Genomic DNA, 16,249 nt, shown 5'->3' with positions numbered 1-16,249 from the left:
CATGAAAAGACTGCTTTGACAAACAAATTGCTGTTTCATGGAACCTTCTGTCTCAGGACTGTGAGAGCTCTGTGTTTTCCTTTGTGATGTGAAATACCACATGGGAATGAGATCTCATTTACACTCATGGCTGAGTCTGACCAAGATGCCCTGGGTAATTTTGCTCCTCCTTCCTAGTAAAGCTTCAAAAGAGGTTAGAGTTGTATTTACATTTGTAAATTGATTTCATCTTCATTTTTGTTCCTTATGATCCCACTCTTAGAATCTGAATGCACAAGAAAAGAGTATTTCTCCATTTTAGGCGGAGAGAAATAAGGATTGGAATTTTATATGAGAAGGGATATGTCTAATCTCTGTGCTGTCCAAATATGCTTCATGGTTGTGTTCCGCTCTTGTAGGAAGGAGAGAAGTGTGAAACTGCCTAGGTGATAGCAGTCTGGGAGTTGTTAATCCTCCTCCTGTCCACACACCAGGGCAGCTGCAATGGAGTGAAGTGGAATTGGCCTTGAGGATCCCATTGCTGCTGCCATACTGGGCCCTGGCATAGTGCTTTCTTTCTGGGCAGGATGCAGTCCAGTAGTACCTGCTCCAGTGGGTGATGCAGAGCGTACATCCCTCTGCTGGGCTACTTCCTGGTAAAGATTCCCAGGAGGTACTCTGTTCTTTGAATATTCAGACCCACTTTTGCTGTTACAGAGGCAGACTCAACACATGATGTTGTGTTGACAAACAGTTCTACTTTTCACAGTCATCGTGTGATGTTTTTTCAGGAGCCCAGCAATGGTGGCAGTAGACCAAGTCCCCTGAAGCCCCCTTATGTCTGTGTCCCAACAGAGCTTTTAGGGGAGATCTTTGGTCTCTATTTGGGGCTTTTTGGTGATTTTAATTCTTATTTATTGTAGTCTTTGATATCGGTTACTGCACAATAAAACCCAGTATAAATCATACAGTATGAGGAAAAGTTGGAAACCTGTTCCTCAGGGTTGAGCTTTTTAATGCTGTAGCTGGGCTGTCCTGCTTTTGGTACTGATCTCACTGTCTTACCTGTGAGACTAAGGTGCTGCCTGCTGAATGGCAGCATAAACTCAGTATCCACAGCCTTAATGGATCCACCACATGTTGGTTGTGTTCAGTAGTCATCCTTTGTCTCCTAAAATAACCCCTCATTCAATTTAAAGCATATGCACTCAGACATATTTTCTCTGCTTCTGCTTATTTGGGTAAGCAAATGATTTTAACTTTTTAAAAAAGCATCATTTGTGTACTTTTCTTTCTCAGAATATGATTATGTCTTGAAATGTTTGTACAAATATATATATATATATTGACTTTGCTATTAAGAAAATACCTACTTTAGTTTTGGAGCAGTTAAAAAAATTATTTTATAAAATGCTGAATAAAAACCATTTGACAGAGGGAGGGCACAACTGATTTTGCTTAAGTGTGCAAAGTAAGAAGTACCGCTTCCTTCAAAAGCTTCTTTCTTTCTGTTGGGAGGCTGAAGACTGATTACAGGGAGGATGTGCCAGTTTGAAAATAGTGCTGATTGCACTTGCATGGAAAGTGAGTTATTTCAGCTGTTGTTCATTGCAGAAGCTGTAAAATACTTGATTGTTCTGATGTGCTTTTCTGACCAGAAAATAACATTGTGGATATTTTTTTTTTCAATTTAGTTACACTTTTTATCATCAACATTCATTTATAAGGTTGTGTTCTGTGTGAATGAACATACTCAAATTTACATGGATCCACAGTGATATTTCTAATAAATCCATGGATGTTATTTTTAATATCTTAACAGTTACACTGTCTGAGACCCAGTATTTTTGAGTTCCCAAGCCTCAGTAAGGGGAAGCTCTCCTGACAGACTGACCTTGCAAAAGTGGCAAGTAAAACTCACAGTGGACTCCCAAGTGGCAGCAAAATTCATTTCTGAGGGAGGCACTTTTCACACTGAAGCATCAAGAGTCCACAGATTGTACAAAATATTTTCCTCATTCTTTTTAGGATCTTGTGGCCCCTGGAGCGTACAAAAATGCAGATCCTATAGCTCCTCTAGGCACCGAACACATCCTGGCTCATCAGGGTATCAGCAATTGTCTTAACTAGGGCTTTCCAGGCTTGTGGTGTTGCTTGGTTACCATCATTCCCGCAACTTTCAAAGAAAGAAAGTAAAGCAAACGTAGAAAAAATCCACCTGGTTTCTATTTATGGGCTAGGCTACTGTACTGATCCAAACAAAACAGAATTGTAAATCCTCTACAGCTTCTTTCGTGATCTTTTTTTTTCCTCAAGTAGTCCGCTTGGCTATTCCCAAAGGCTTTCTGTTTTAAGTATGTTGTATACTGGACAGCTTCTAGGATTCTGCACAAAGTCATCAAGTTCAGAAGCTGAAATCTTGACAAATAATGGCTTGTGTCATCAAGCCAGTCTTGGTAATGCCAGCTGGGATGCCTTGTCAGGTAGACTTTGTGCATCCTTAGGTCAGGGCAGGGAAGAGTGCACAAATCTTAGCTTGGAATATGTTAGGGAGTATTTTCTTTAGTAATGATGAAAATGAACTATCATAACCATTTGGCTAAGGATGTCATACCATTTTTTGAATATTTCCAACTGTAGCATCGGAAGTCCTCACCTGCCCTTAAGTGGAATAATTTTGGCAATGTGAGCTCATGTGTTTTAGGAAAAATTCTCATCTTAATTTCAATTAGCTGATCTTGACAAAGTACTCTGAGAACTTGAGTGTAGCATATGTGCCCGAGTAGCTATTCTGTTGCTATCCCTGCTCCACCAAAGAGTTCTGCAAAATGAAAAGTATCCAATTTTTGTCATTTCCAAGCTGAGATAGATAACAACTCTTAAGACAGTCATTCTATTGCTGTGTAACAAATGAGTTTAAGTTTCTTTTCACTAAGTTAATTCCCAAAATAAGATATTTTTGGGAACATGTGGATGCGTTTCTTAGTGAAGAGAGCTTTCCATAAATCTGCTAGGGTCATAGACAGTGTACCTGGTTATGATACAGTTGGTTACAGAAAACCTCTTAGTTTCTGAGAGTGAAGAAAACTAAAACAAATGGAGATATCTGTGAGTCAGACAGAGATTGAGGAAAAATAAACACATCCAAGTAAAGTATCCCCAGCTGTGGAAAAAACTATCCCCATCTATCAGAAGTATGGTGTGTATATGAAGCAGACAGCAATTCTTGTCGGAAGTAGAACTTGTAAATGTTGCCCTATGTTCATTGTCTGAGAACTTGTGCTTTAGTGGGGCCCACAACTCAGTCTTCTAACCTTTTTGGGCTTCCAGTGGGTCCAGTTCTTCTGACAGTGGAGAGATTTCTCATTTGGTGAGATACTAGCTTTTCAACGCTGTGCTGTTGAATTTCCAGTGTCATCTGGCTCATGTATGTCTGTGTTACGGATCTGTTCCAGCTCCAGTTCTGTCAGGAGGAGTTGGGTTAGGCCCACAATGCTTCGGGAGTAAATTGTCAACTCTTGTTACGTTAGGCAGAGTAAGAGACTGAAATAATGGGAGATCAGCGGTAGGAGAATAAAGGTGCTTACAGACAGCTGAACACAAATCCTATCCTTTGCCCTACTGTGGTATCATTGCCTGACTTGTGTCACTGAACAGAAATCTGGCATAGTATGAGAGGTGGTCCAATCCTGAAGCTTTTATTTGGTTGTTTCCCAATCCTAAAGTCAACAGATTCTTTTGCTATACAATCTCTGGCAAATACCAGATGAGGATGGTTTTAGTCAGAAAGCTTATGCTGCTGTACAATCACATGCATCTTCTGTTGCAATAAGAAATGCACGTTGTAAATGTCTGTATGAACTGTCCTCTGAAAGCTGGATCCTGCTGAGTGTGCTTAGCACTGCATGCCCTGGCCAGAGTTAGAAACTGCAGTGCACAAAATGGAGCATCGTGAGTTAAAGGCAAGCAGAGTTCAGCTTTGGAAGTTGTTACAAATTGGCTGATACTGACAGGATCTTACCACTGTTGAAGTGTAGCAGTGACAGACAAGGAGAAACCCTTACTTGCTTTGACTACATCAGAGCTTACAGTCTGTGTGGGGCGTATGGTTGAGATAGATGTCATAAGGTCTGACTGTCAAAGTGAGATTTGCTTTCTGTGTGCTAAACAGCTGCATTGGCAATTAGGGAAACATGACTGACTAGCTAGGCCAAAATCGAAACCCAGAAAAGGGCCAAAAAAAATCCAAGTGTCATAATAATCAACAAAATCTCACTTTTTGTGTATGTACCAGCAGACTCCAAATAGCCTTTGCAGTCATTCATATAAACATTCAGAAGATTCCCTGCCTTCTGCTGACTTTCCTCTCACCTAGATGTTCTATCAGTGGCCTTACCAGAGAAATATCCTGGAATGAAAGCTGGCTATCTGTAGTCCAATGTTTTCTTGTGTTATCAGTGTTCATCCTGGCTCAGCACGCCTCTGATTCCACCTATAAACTTAGCTTTTAATATTTTTTGGAAGTAAGTAAAAAAACCAACCCAAAGCAGAAGCCAAACAAACTAGTCTTAGCAGACTCTGACAACTTCCAGTTAATTTCAGTGCTACTGTAGTCACTATGCACTGTATGGATATATTTAGCACCGTGTTTTGCACAAGTGTGCAAATCCTATCTGTATAGGCTATTTACTTGGGAATGAAGGGATTGCAGGTTATGTTTACTGTTAGGGTCTAGAAGGCTCATGGGTCTACAGTGGAATTAGCAGAGTGCAGTGTTCTAGTTTTTGAGCTCTTCTGTGATGGGTGTGTTGTGAAATCCTAGGTTAAGTTTGGGGTCAGGGTTAGATGTCAGAAGAAGAGGGTTAAAGGGCTTGTTTTACTCTTCTGAAGAGTAAAGAAGATTCCTATAGGATGAGGACTCCAGTGTAGAGTGTTCCATAGCACATGTTATGCTTTGATTCTGCCCTTTAGGTTCATTAAGGGCCATGTCACAATGAATAGCTGTTCTGATCTAGATTTAAACTTCGTTTCTGGTTCTTGTATTGTCACATATCACATTAATACTAGGATTAGGGAACTGTTGAAAAAGTCACAGCTCAAGATGGGAAGGCTTTTAAATGCTTGGTTTATTTGTATGTTCTGCCGGGCTGTAGGGCTGTGATGAGCACTGATTCCTGGCAGGTGTTTTGGCTTATGTTGGTTTTGGTGCAGTTGTTTGTCACTGAGCTCTGGTAAATGTGTTTGGTGATGTGATATCTGAAGCTCTGCTTTTCCCCCTCTTCATACTCTGCAGTGGAGGACAATGTGTTGAAGGTTCTGTGGGGGGGTATCATGCCATCTCCGTGCACATGGCCTTCATCAGCCATGGATCTGCCACAGAGGAATATGGACCGCTGTTTTACAGTCTGTATTCTATGGCCTGCAGAGTGACAGCATGCCTTCCTATTTTGGGGTCTTTTTGTTGTTTGAGAATAAAAATCACTTCAAGAATTGACCTTTCATTATAATGGGAAATTACCTTGAACACTTACAGATGTTAAGCAACAGTATTTTCTGTGGTGATACATAGGTGAAATAAGTTTCCTTTTAACTGTTGTGCCTTTACTCTCCATTTCCCTTCTCTGCCCTTGAGTCATTTTTCCCTGCATACTGTTTGATAACATGTCATGGACCATTGAGTAAAGACAAAGTGGTGATTTAGGAAGGTGATCAAGCTATGGAAAGATGTCCCACAGAATTAATTAATATTTTTCAAAGTAATACATCTTATTTGGTCAAATTTGATAGATGTGATATTGCTTGGAAAGAACAAATCTTTACATCACCCAATAAAATGGGGAGGTATAATTTTGCATGTAGTGTACAGTTGTCTTGGCTGTCTGCTTTGTTACTTTATGATGATGCAAAATAAGAACTTTGGAGTTCAATTTTTTGCTTGTGTTCCTTTGTCTTTTAAAATAGTTTTTAATAATAGCTCTTAAGGGGCAATAATTATAATTCTAGCTTGAATAATTTCATACCAGTGACCATATTTCTTGACCACATCAAGAAATGGGATTCTGACATTATCTGTCACTTTCTTCTTAAAATCTTGTGAAGTTCAAAAGGACAAAAATTGTCAAAAGAACTCACTTTTAAGCAGGAGGAAAAAAATATTTTTTAAGTTGTAAAGCTCTTCCCATTTGGCTTTTTTGAGTTTTAGTTTTCCAGTGAAGTTGGAGAGGATTCTCCTCTACAGCTTGGGTTTGAAAAAGATCGGAACTGGGGTTTAGCAGGTGGTGTGTTATGCAGGAAAAAAGTGGAATCACTAGGGTGCCTCAGTGCAATAGGGTGCCTCAGTGCAATAATGTCATTATCTGATTTTCTGTGTTTAAATCCTAAAAATACTGCCTGCAGACTACAGGTGGTACTGGAAGGGGTTAAATGTCTGTATGTTGGCATAAGAAATGCAGTAGCTATTAGGAATGTTGCTGTCTTTCTCAGTTTAATTCAGGTGCTCACTGGACAAAAGGGACAAGTTCTCAGCCCTTCCTTGTGTCCCTTTGAAGGAAATAGCCAAATCTTGCTCTTGCTTGCACCAAAGAACAAACTGCTGGTAGGGCCATAGCATAGGCCCCTTCCTCAGTGCTTGGTTAGGGATTCTGCCCAAAGGCAAGGAATTGGATATGCTTCCCTCACCAGGTTTCCAGCCCCTCTATTCATCTCATGGATCTGTGCCTGTTGTGTAGATTCCAACACCCAGAAATGCTCTTTAACACTGACATGTGTGATTACTTGTATTTCTTCATCGAAGCATCACATTTTAAATTGCTCTATTCATTCCTTTGATTTTGAGCATAACTGTGACTCAGCAAGCCATGCAGAAATGTGCGTTTAGATTGTAATGGACTTTGGGACATAAGCTGTGAGAGTCTTTGTTGTGGGAGCCTTTGCCAGGTGAAGTGCTTCAGGGAACATCTGGCTGTTTCGGATGCAGAAGCAATTAAGAGCTTTCTGCCTTGCTTTAAAATAAAACCTGTGATGCTGACAGGACATTTGCAGTCTAAAATTAGTTTTGGCCTTGGCAAAATACGTAGTTTCAATAATGATAAAATAGGACAGCAGTGACACATTTCTAGTCTAGTACAAAGAGTGAGTATTTTGTAGTACAGAAGGAAAAATTAGTCTGTAAAGACAATCCAGTCATAGTGGCTTAGTAGAGGCTGATTTCAGCAGTCAGGATCTTCAGAAATGTCACAATATGCTTTTAAGGTTAGCCAAGGGACTGCTGAACAGATCTTATTCCAAAGCAAACAAGGACCAGTGTGCAACTCTTAATAGCAGCCAAAGAGGAATAATTTCTATCTGGCATGCATGGTAAACCATAGACCATGACTGCCTTCTCTTCACAGCTGCATGAGAGAATACAAAACTTTACTTCCCTGCACTAATGAAATTGGGAGATCAGTTTCCATTCATCCGTGTATGGATGTAAACAGGCACTCAGTTTTCCATGTGGTTGTGTGTCTTTAACTTTGAGGACAATTCCTCTGAAATTTATATGCAAATCAGCAAAGGCCTTGTATTGTGAACAAAGTGCTGGTGTCACTCTTTGGGTTTCCCTTTGTCTCATCTGAGTTAGTATTCTTGAGATGATAATGTTGTTTCTGGAGAATGACCACAGTGAAACTGCACTGGTGCTGCTCAGAAGGGTTTGATTAGTAACTGCTAAGTTCCTGTAACTTGTGCCTACGGTCCTCTTGCATTAATGATAAAATAGTTTTCATTGCTTACGTTTATCTTTCTGCACATCCCATGTGCTGACTAGTTTGAGCATAACGTGCTTTAAAAATGCGTTTGTCTTAGGGGAGAATTGTGTGTGTGGTCAGGAATGGGACTAACAGCAAGGCTCAGGTGATTGCCTAAGCTTTCATGGCAGTGAAGATAGGCCCTTAGAAGATAGGCCATGTAAAAACAGGTAAGGGCACCCCCACGTGTTGACCACAGCAGTAAAGGAATGAGGGATGTTTATTTCACAAAAGTCTCTTGTGAGAAGACAGTAGAGTAAATCAAGAGTAAATTAACTAAGTACTTCTTTTTTTTTTTTTTGTTAAACTTCCAGCTATTTTTGCAGGAGATACCGTCTACTGGAGAAGATAGAAAAATAGGAACAGAAACTGGAGTCATTCTCAGTGGTAAGATACCTTTTATCTCTCTTTGCTGATCATTCAGATAGGAAGGTTCTTTACTTACAGGTCTATCAGTGCAGGAACAAGAAGCCAGGAACTTTGGGGGCTGCTTTCACCAGAGCAGTGCAGTCTATTTGAACATCTTGGAAGCTGAATCATATGGAAATCATGGAGTGTCTTGGGTTGGAAGGGACCTTAAAGATCATCTTGTTCCAAACCCCCTGCCATGGCCAGGGACACCTTCCACTAGACCAGATTGCTGAGAGCACCACCCAGCGTGGCCCTGAACACTCCCAGGGAGGGGTAAATTTTGTCTCCAGAGTCTATGATTCACCACTCCAGATAAATTTCTCTCCTTTGTCTTCTTTTTTTCTGTGTCAGCAAGTTGACCAGCTTATGCTATATGGTCCTACTGCTTCTCCTCACCATCTCCTCATCTTTGGAACTGTTTGAACCACAACTGAACTACAATTTGTAATTGTTTGTGAAGGTGTAGCATGGTTTGCAACTGAAACTTCTGCTGAACTGGTATTCTGAAGTCATATCACACTAAGTATAGTCCAAAGTGATGTTCAGAGGGTAGTGGGAAAGGGTAGCTTTGTAGTAATTAAAAAAAAAATTAGATGCACATATAGACTACAAAACTGAGAAATGGGGTCTCTGCAATTGCCTAATTTTAGAGGTGATCTAAACCCCATGTTTTTTCTCACTTGTTTTGAAGAAAATACTTGTTTGGACATATCAAGTAATTCCTTTTGCCATTTTGTCCAGAGGCAGTTTCTCTGTGTCCAGCATGTTAAAAAACATAAGCTAAGCCTGTTCCAAGCCTGAATCTAATAAGTGGGCTAATGACCTCATCCTTCTATGTAATTCTAATGGAGGTGACCATTTTTTTCAAATGTCTGTAAGGTTCTCCATTTTCCTTGCAGATTAGGACACCTGGATTGTGTCCCCTACGAATGGCTTCCTGAGAAATCATCACTGAATCATGTAATTCCTCAATTTTAAATCTGTAAAATGAGATAACAATACTCCTGCACTTAAGCATGGGTGTCAGGATGGTAAATGTATTTATGTATTGAAGTTTCTGAAATGCTCAGGCATTATAATAAATAGACTGAAGGAGAACTCATTTCATTTGCACATTATTCACTTCATGCACCCCTTTCTTCGGTGGAGGCAGTTATGCTGTTTCTTAAGGATTTCCTTTTTGCTTCAGACTTTTTACACAGAATTGCTACTTGGCAAACTTCCAAAGCTTTTGGTAGTGGAAAGATCACAGGGAGTGGCTGAATAGAATCAATCTGGTAGTTAATAATTCAGCATGCTAAACTCGGTAGTGGTGAGCTGTGTGACTTCCTCAAAGGAAAGAAGAAAAGTATACGTGCCCAAAGTGGTTCTTACGCATCTGCTGATTGCAAGTGTGGCCAAGTACATGATGAAATATTGCTTGTCTGGCTCTGAGCTCTGTACAGTACAACCAGAGTGACTCATCGGGTCAGTTGCTGACCAGAAGTTGAGCTGTCAGAAACAGATGGGCTGCCTAGAGAGCGAGATATCTTGGAAGTATCTCCACACCTTGTCAGCAGTGTTACAGCACAGGGATTTCTCAGAAGCAGTAATTTCAGTGAGAGATGGTAGTTTTTCAGCTGCACTTGATCTTTCACATCTAGAATGATGCCTTGTGGCCCTGAGAATAAGGAAACTTGCTGGCTTGTTAGTGAAGGTCCTTATTTGTGGATCCTGTACTTGGAGGGACAGTAGTAGGGGAGGTCAGTAAAGTCCTCAGACTTGCAAAGGGATTGTTTTTCAGCTCTGAGAAGCCTTCAGGTTGCTATTAAAAGATGGTTGGTGTGTAAATGTTCTTTCTGCAAATGAGGCCAAAATTTTTAAACAACTCTGAAAATCTTTTCCTGTAGTCTCTCTCCACCTCATTACTCCTGAGCAGAATGGGAATAACAAATGCTTCCCCAGACTGTAGAGCTGGGCTGAGGATTATACTCAGCTCAGATATTTGGAGTTCAAGTACCCTACAAGTATCTAGGGAAATAGTTTTGTAGACACTGAATACTGGAGCAAGTTCTAGATCAGAATCTGAGAAGAGAGTACACCAATCTGGGATGGGTTTTCAATTTGACTTGCTCTGGTGGGTTCACCCTGGGCAGCTGCCAAGCACCCATACAGCTCCTAACTCACTTGCTGCAGTAGCTCTCCACAGTGAGCAGGAGGAGGAAAATAGCAGGAGGAGGAAAATAGGAAGAACAAAATCGAGACAATGTTGAGTTGAGATGAAAAACAGTAAGTGAAGAAGGAAAAAATGGATTCAAGGGGTGCAAAACAAGGGAGACAGCGCACTAGGTCATGGCAGACTGATGCCCAGCCAGTCTCCAAACAACAGCCAAAAAACTTGCTTGAAAACAAAAAAAATCCTTTTGTTCCTCTATCCCAGTTTTTATTTCTGAACTTGAGGACACATCACATGAAATATCCCTTTGGTCACTCTGAGTCAGCTGTCCCAGCTGTGTCCCGTCCCAGCCTCTTGTCCACCTTCAGCAGGGCTGTGGGGGTGTAGTGGGAAACAGAGGTGGCCTTGACACTGTGCAAGCACAGCTCAGCAATAGCCAAAACACTGGTGTGTTGTCAGTGCTGTTGTAGCCACAGATCCGAAGCACAGCACCCTGTGGGCTGCTGTGAAAGAAGTTAACTCCATCCCAGTCAGACCCACCACAACCCCAAATCCTACTACCTTTTTTTACTTACTTTTTAATGTAGTACTGTAAAAAGAAGAACAAAATCCTGTTGTAAGATCTTAAGAACAGAGTATTCATGATGAAAAATGTTTTCTTGTATGTGCAAATGTGAAATTTTTATTAGAATCCTGCACACTTTGAAACAGTTCAAAAAGACTAAGAATTTGCTGAAGTTCGTTTTTCTCTGAGAAGAGTCTCAAAAAATTTGTTTCAGGGAATTCAGTAGCACTTAAGTGCTTGTCTGAATAGGGGCTGCATATTCAAGTTCTGTCCTGCAAGAACAATTCTGGAGAAATTTTACCCAGTGTGAACATGTGACCTATGTCAGAAATGGGTAATTCTCTAACTGCCTATAGGTGCATCTTGTTACTGTCTGTATAAGTATGTAATTTTGTGCCTTAAAATAATCAGCTCTGTGAGTCTTATTTATCGTGAGACTGGACAGATAAAATGCTTTCAAAATTGAAACATTAAGAATTAGAATTATGGGGTTATCCTAAGAAATGGAAAAAGTAAAAAATAAAAGATTTGAATTAGGAATGAAAGTGCACTTCTGAAAAAAAAAATCAGTAAATGGCCCTATGCTTCCCTGCAACACCTTATTTTTGATTATGTATGCTGCTGTCAGTGAAAAGTAACTGGCAGCTGTGTGATGCAAAGAGTTCAGATAATTCTGATTAGAGCTCACTGATTACTTTGATCAATATCAAAGTCAAACTGAAAGCAAGTTGAGCTTTCACAGATTTTTTTAGAGAGAATAATTGAGATTAAAGGAGATTCTTGAGTTCTTGAATTGATTCTTTATTTTTAGGGTATTCGGCCTTCTCTATTATTGGTGGCTCTTCTTTATTCCACTTGTCAGTATGAGGAGAGATAAGCATTTGTTCCTGGTAGTGAAAAGCATCACAAAGGCTTTGGTGGATGTGTAGTAGTGTGACTGGTCTGAATTTAAGAGTTCAAAGCGGCCACCTCCAAACCTCTTACTGGGTTTGTCAGTCAATGCTGTCATTCCAGGAGAGAGATGACATTATGGGATTTGGTTGATCATGCAGTAAGCGCAGTGAAACTGAGACTTCGGTGTCTTCATAAGAAGTTCTGGGAAATTTCTCATGACTTTTTAACACTGAAGCACTGACTTGAATGAAACGTTCCTTGTATCATGGGGAAAAGTGAACATATTCATAAAAAGGCAGCCCACAGAGCAGAATTGCCCCCTCTAGTATGTTCTGAAATGGTTCAGCTCTAAAGGTTCATGATTAGAGCAGGTAGTTTTTCTTTGCCAGTGACAACTTCAATTTTTTTTGTTCCCTCTATGGAGCAGGCAGTTAGAGGAGGTTGGAAGAACTATGAATATCTTTGTTTTCAGCAGCGAAGGAACAAATGTTCTCTGAGGCCACTAGGATGGAGTGTGTATTCTGCTAGAAGGGAGGATCAAGGCGGTAATTTGTGCCCTGCCTAAAATAAAAGCAGGGTGTATATGGGGATAAAGTGTGAAAGAGTTCTTGTATTTTTCCTCCAACTGCACAGTTCAGGCAGTTTAAAAAGCCCTGTTTGCTGTGCTCTGATGGTGAGCAAAGTAGCTAGACTGTCCGATCTCAGTTAATGAGCAGAACCCCTGGAAAAATAATGATAGCTGAAGTTAAGGTCTTGGAACAACTCTACCTGTGTCAATATCATTGGGAACCAAATTGCATGTTTGAGGAAGACAGCCAGTGGAGCTGAATCTCGTCCTGTGTAAATTGCTTCTCATACATGGGTCTTCTTTTTTTCTCCGTTATTGGAGAGTCCAAATTATGAGCAACTATAAATCCAGCTCTCTTCAGCCAAGGTCCTTGGTTCTGTGGATACCAGGGACAGAGCTCTGTTAACCACAGAATCCCGTCACAGCTCACGTCTGCTGCCTGCAGAGCCAGCCCTGCTTGTTTTGGTGTGTGGCTAAATTGGAGACGTGAATTTGTGGCAGCTCAGACTGTGCTTTTCTCTGCAGTAAGAAATCTGTGTGACTGCCAGAACTGCTCATTATGAATGAAGATGATAACTCTGTGCATGGCTTCATGAAAATGCAGTCATACACTTTGAAAAAGACTAGCTGTTCAGGAGTCACCTTTGCCTTTACTTGGTAAGGCTCTAGAATAATGAGGCATAACTGATACAGGGCTTTACTTGATAATGAATGCTGTGGTCAGCTCTTCCGTGTCTGCACAAGCTACAGTAACTTCCTGCTTTGTTAAGCTGAACTTTGCTTATCCCAAGTTTTGCTGTGATTTGGGCTTTCTGGGGAAGGATAACTGGCTAATAGGGAATTCAGTTAGCTTTTGGGGAGCCCTTGCTTAGCTGGTGTTTGAGAAATGTTTTGGTTATGCTGAAGTAGCTTCATCCAACCCCAACAAAACCCATTTGATTGGGAAATTCCTAGCTAGCTCAGTTTATTGTCTGGCAGTTCTTACTGCTGGCAGGATGGTTAGAGGAAGTTGAGATACAGGGAGCTGGACTTGCTGAGACTTTGACTTGCCTAGTGTGGTAACTCTGTTAACCAGCACTGGTTTTTTGATAGTGCCCACAGGAAATACGTAAGAGCTTGTCAGTGCTGTTGTAATGCTGCTAATTAACAGCAGTGAGAAGAGGAACATGGCAGTTAAGGCAATTTTGAGGTTCACATACAAAACATGCTTTTTTGTGTGCTTATGGTGGATTGACCCTGGCTGGATGCCAGGTGCCCACCAAAGCTGCTCTGTCCCTCCTCTCCTCAGCTGGGTAGGAGAGAGAAAACATAACAAGAGGCTCGTGGGTCAAGAAAAGGACAGGGACAGTCATTCAGCTGTTACCATCACGGCTAAACAGACTAGACTTGGAGAAATTAGCTTAATTTATTACCAGTCAATAAGAGTAAGATAATGAGAAAAAAACCCCTAGATTTTAAAACGCCTTCCCCCCAGTCCTCCCTTCTTCTCAGGCTTAACTTTATTCCCAAGTTCTCTAATTCCTCTCCAGAGCAGTGCTGGTAGATGGGGAATGAGGGTCATGGTCAGTTGCCTCTGCTGATCCTTCTTCCTCAGAGGAAGGACTCCTCACACTCTTCCCCAGCTCCGCTGTGGGGTTCCCGCCATGGGACACAGCCCTCCGTGAAGTTCTCCAACCCGCGTCCTCCCCATGGGCTATAGTTCTTCTCAAAATGCACCAGTAGGGATCCCTGTACTGCACCAGCATGGGTCCCTTCCCATGAGCTGCAGTCCTTCAGGCACAGCCTGCTCCAGCGTGACCCCCTCATGGCATCACAGGTTCTACCAACAAACTTGCTCTAGCATGGGCTCCTCTTTCCATGGGTCCGGAGGTTACTGCCAGGAGCTTGTTCCATTGTGGGCTTCCCACAGGGATACAGCCTCTTCAGGCATCCACCTGCTCCCGTGTGGTGTCCTCCATGGGCTGTAGGTGGATCTCTGCATCCCTGTGGTCCTCCATGGGCTGCAGGGGCACAGCTGCCTCACCATGGGCTGCCCATGGGCTGCAGGGGAATCTCAGCTCTGGTGTGTGGAACACCTGCCCCTCCTTCTCTACTGACCTTGGTGTCTGCAGAGCTGTTCCTCTCACATATTCTTACTTCTCTCTCTAGCTGCAATTGCTGCTGCACAGCTTTCCCCTCCCCCACCCCCCCAACTGTGTTTTTCCAGAGGCACTACCATGGTTGCTGATGGGATTAACCTTGGCCAGTGGCAGATCTGTCTTGAAGCTGACTGGCATTGACTCTATCAGACATGAAGGAAACTTCTGGCAGTTTTCACAGAAGTCACACCTGTAGCCCCTCCACTATCAAAACATTGCCACACAAACCCAATACAGCATCTGAAACGTGCTGGTATCCATGTTTGCCCAAGAAAAGTGGGTTTGGCATCCTTTAGAACACTGAGGGTTTCAGCTGGTAGGGCCTGCAGTGGTAAGTAGTAACCTAGGTAACTACAAGTTAGAGCTTAATTTGATGCTTTTGAATTCTGTGAAGCAAAGAGTATGTTACCTTATCCTCCAAAGCTGTGTTAAATACTCGTCTTCAGAAATTCTGGACAGATGCAAAGTGAAGGTTTGTCCACAGATTTTATTATCATTTCATGGATTCTGGCATGCCAAAGATAGATCACTTCCAGTGAATGGGCACAAACAGATGAGCTGAAAGATGCTCTAGAATATATGTCTGTGCTATACAGTGTAACTGAGCTTACCTGTCTTTGAGAGTACTTTAAAATAAGACATACTTTTATTTTCTTGAAAATGTTCCTCAACAAATAAACTATCTTCTTTTCATTCTGTTGTTAAAATTACTCCATTTGTTATCCATATGTCATAGCTAGTCAAACAGCTTTATCTTGGTATTGCCCTTGACAAGTTAAGAAATCTTAAATTTAAAAAAAAATCCAAAACCTTAATATATCTGACTAAACGGGAACCTCAGTTCATGCATGTCAGCAACACTTCATATGCTATTGACCTTCAGAAGCAGAGAAGTTTTTTTGAGATTGTCTCTTCACTATTGGGGAGGGTGTGAAAGGGGGGACTAGTTAAGCTGGCTTTGCATACTTTTGGCAGTACAGAGTCTGCATTGACTGACTGTACTTTACGACTAATTTTGATGTAGATGGGTAGTGTGGGTTTCAGATGAAAAAAATAATGGGTTTCTTTTGAGTTTTTCCTCTAAAAAGTGCAGTTCAAAGTCCAGTAAATGCTCTAATAGCAACTTATTCATGTGTAATAGCAATTAGGTTGAAGGACTGTATGAACAATAAGTAATTATGGGTTAACTTATTTGTGTGCTTTTGTTGTTGTTTCCAGGAATACCTTTTGTTAACATCAGAAAATCAGCGTTTTCCTTGGCAGTAGGAAGGTGGGGGAGGAGAGGAGGACTAGCATTTGTTGTAACTCTGAGAATACCAAAATGTCAGTGGTGGTGTTTCCAGTGTAGTGTGTGACTGTACAGGTACTGTTAATGTGGGAATACTGCTGGGCCTGTGTCTGTTCATTGTGGATATACATCAGGTCATTTTACTAGAGAAACTTGTCAATATTTTTTAGAGCTTTTATGTACATACATTTTGTGTGTGTACATATGTAGATAATATATAATAATTTAAAATACTGTTCAAGGAAAAATTTGCATCTTCTTCAAAGGACCTATATGAGGTGACTTAGTTATGGAAAATGAAAGGCTGCACTTAATTTCAGTGTTTGGGTTTGCAAGGTTCAGACTGCTTTGGCACATTTAAATCAGGTGTTTACCTTCAAGCATATACATAACCTCACTGACTAATAAAGTATGCTTACCTATACTTTGAATGTATGTTACTTACCTGAGGTCTTGCCACACTA

At 41.2% G+C, this 16,249-nt stretch overlaps 1 protein-coding gene across 4 annotated transcripts in view; it reads left to right on the top strand.

Moving 5' to 3' along the window:
• SPATS2L (spermatogenesis associated serine rich 2 like) overlaps positions 1–16,249 on the top strand; it is a 79,433-nt gene that overhangs the window by 9,777 nt on the left and 53,407 nt on the right. For 3 of the 4 annotated variants that reach the window (XM_039554632.1, XM_039554633.1, XM_010406578.4), the window contains one exon: positions 8,081–8,153. The exons of the other annotated variant lie outside the window; for it this stretch is intronic. The gene's annotated coding sequence lies outside the window, so the exon portion shown is untranslated. The remainder of the gene's footprint in view (positions 1–8,080; positions 8,154–16,249) is intronic. 4 annotated transcript variants of the gene reach the window in all.

The sequence above is a fragment of the Corvus cornix genome, chromosome 7 (genome assembly GCF_000738735.6).
Source record: "Corvus cornix cornix isolate S_Up_H32 chromosome 7, ASM73873v5, whole genome shotgun sequence".
Lineage (NCBI taxonomy): Eukaryota > Metazoa > Chordata > Aves > Passeriformes > Corvidae > Corvus > Corvus cornix.
Note: the sequence above shows the minus strand (reverse complement) of the source record. Positions and strands in the feature narration are given on the sequence as shown.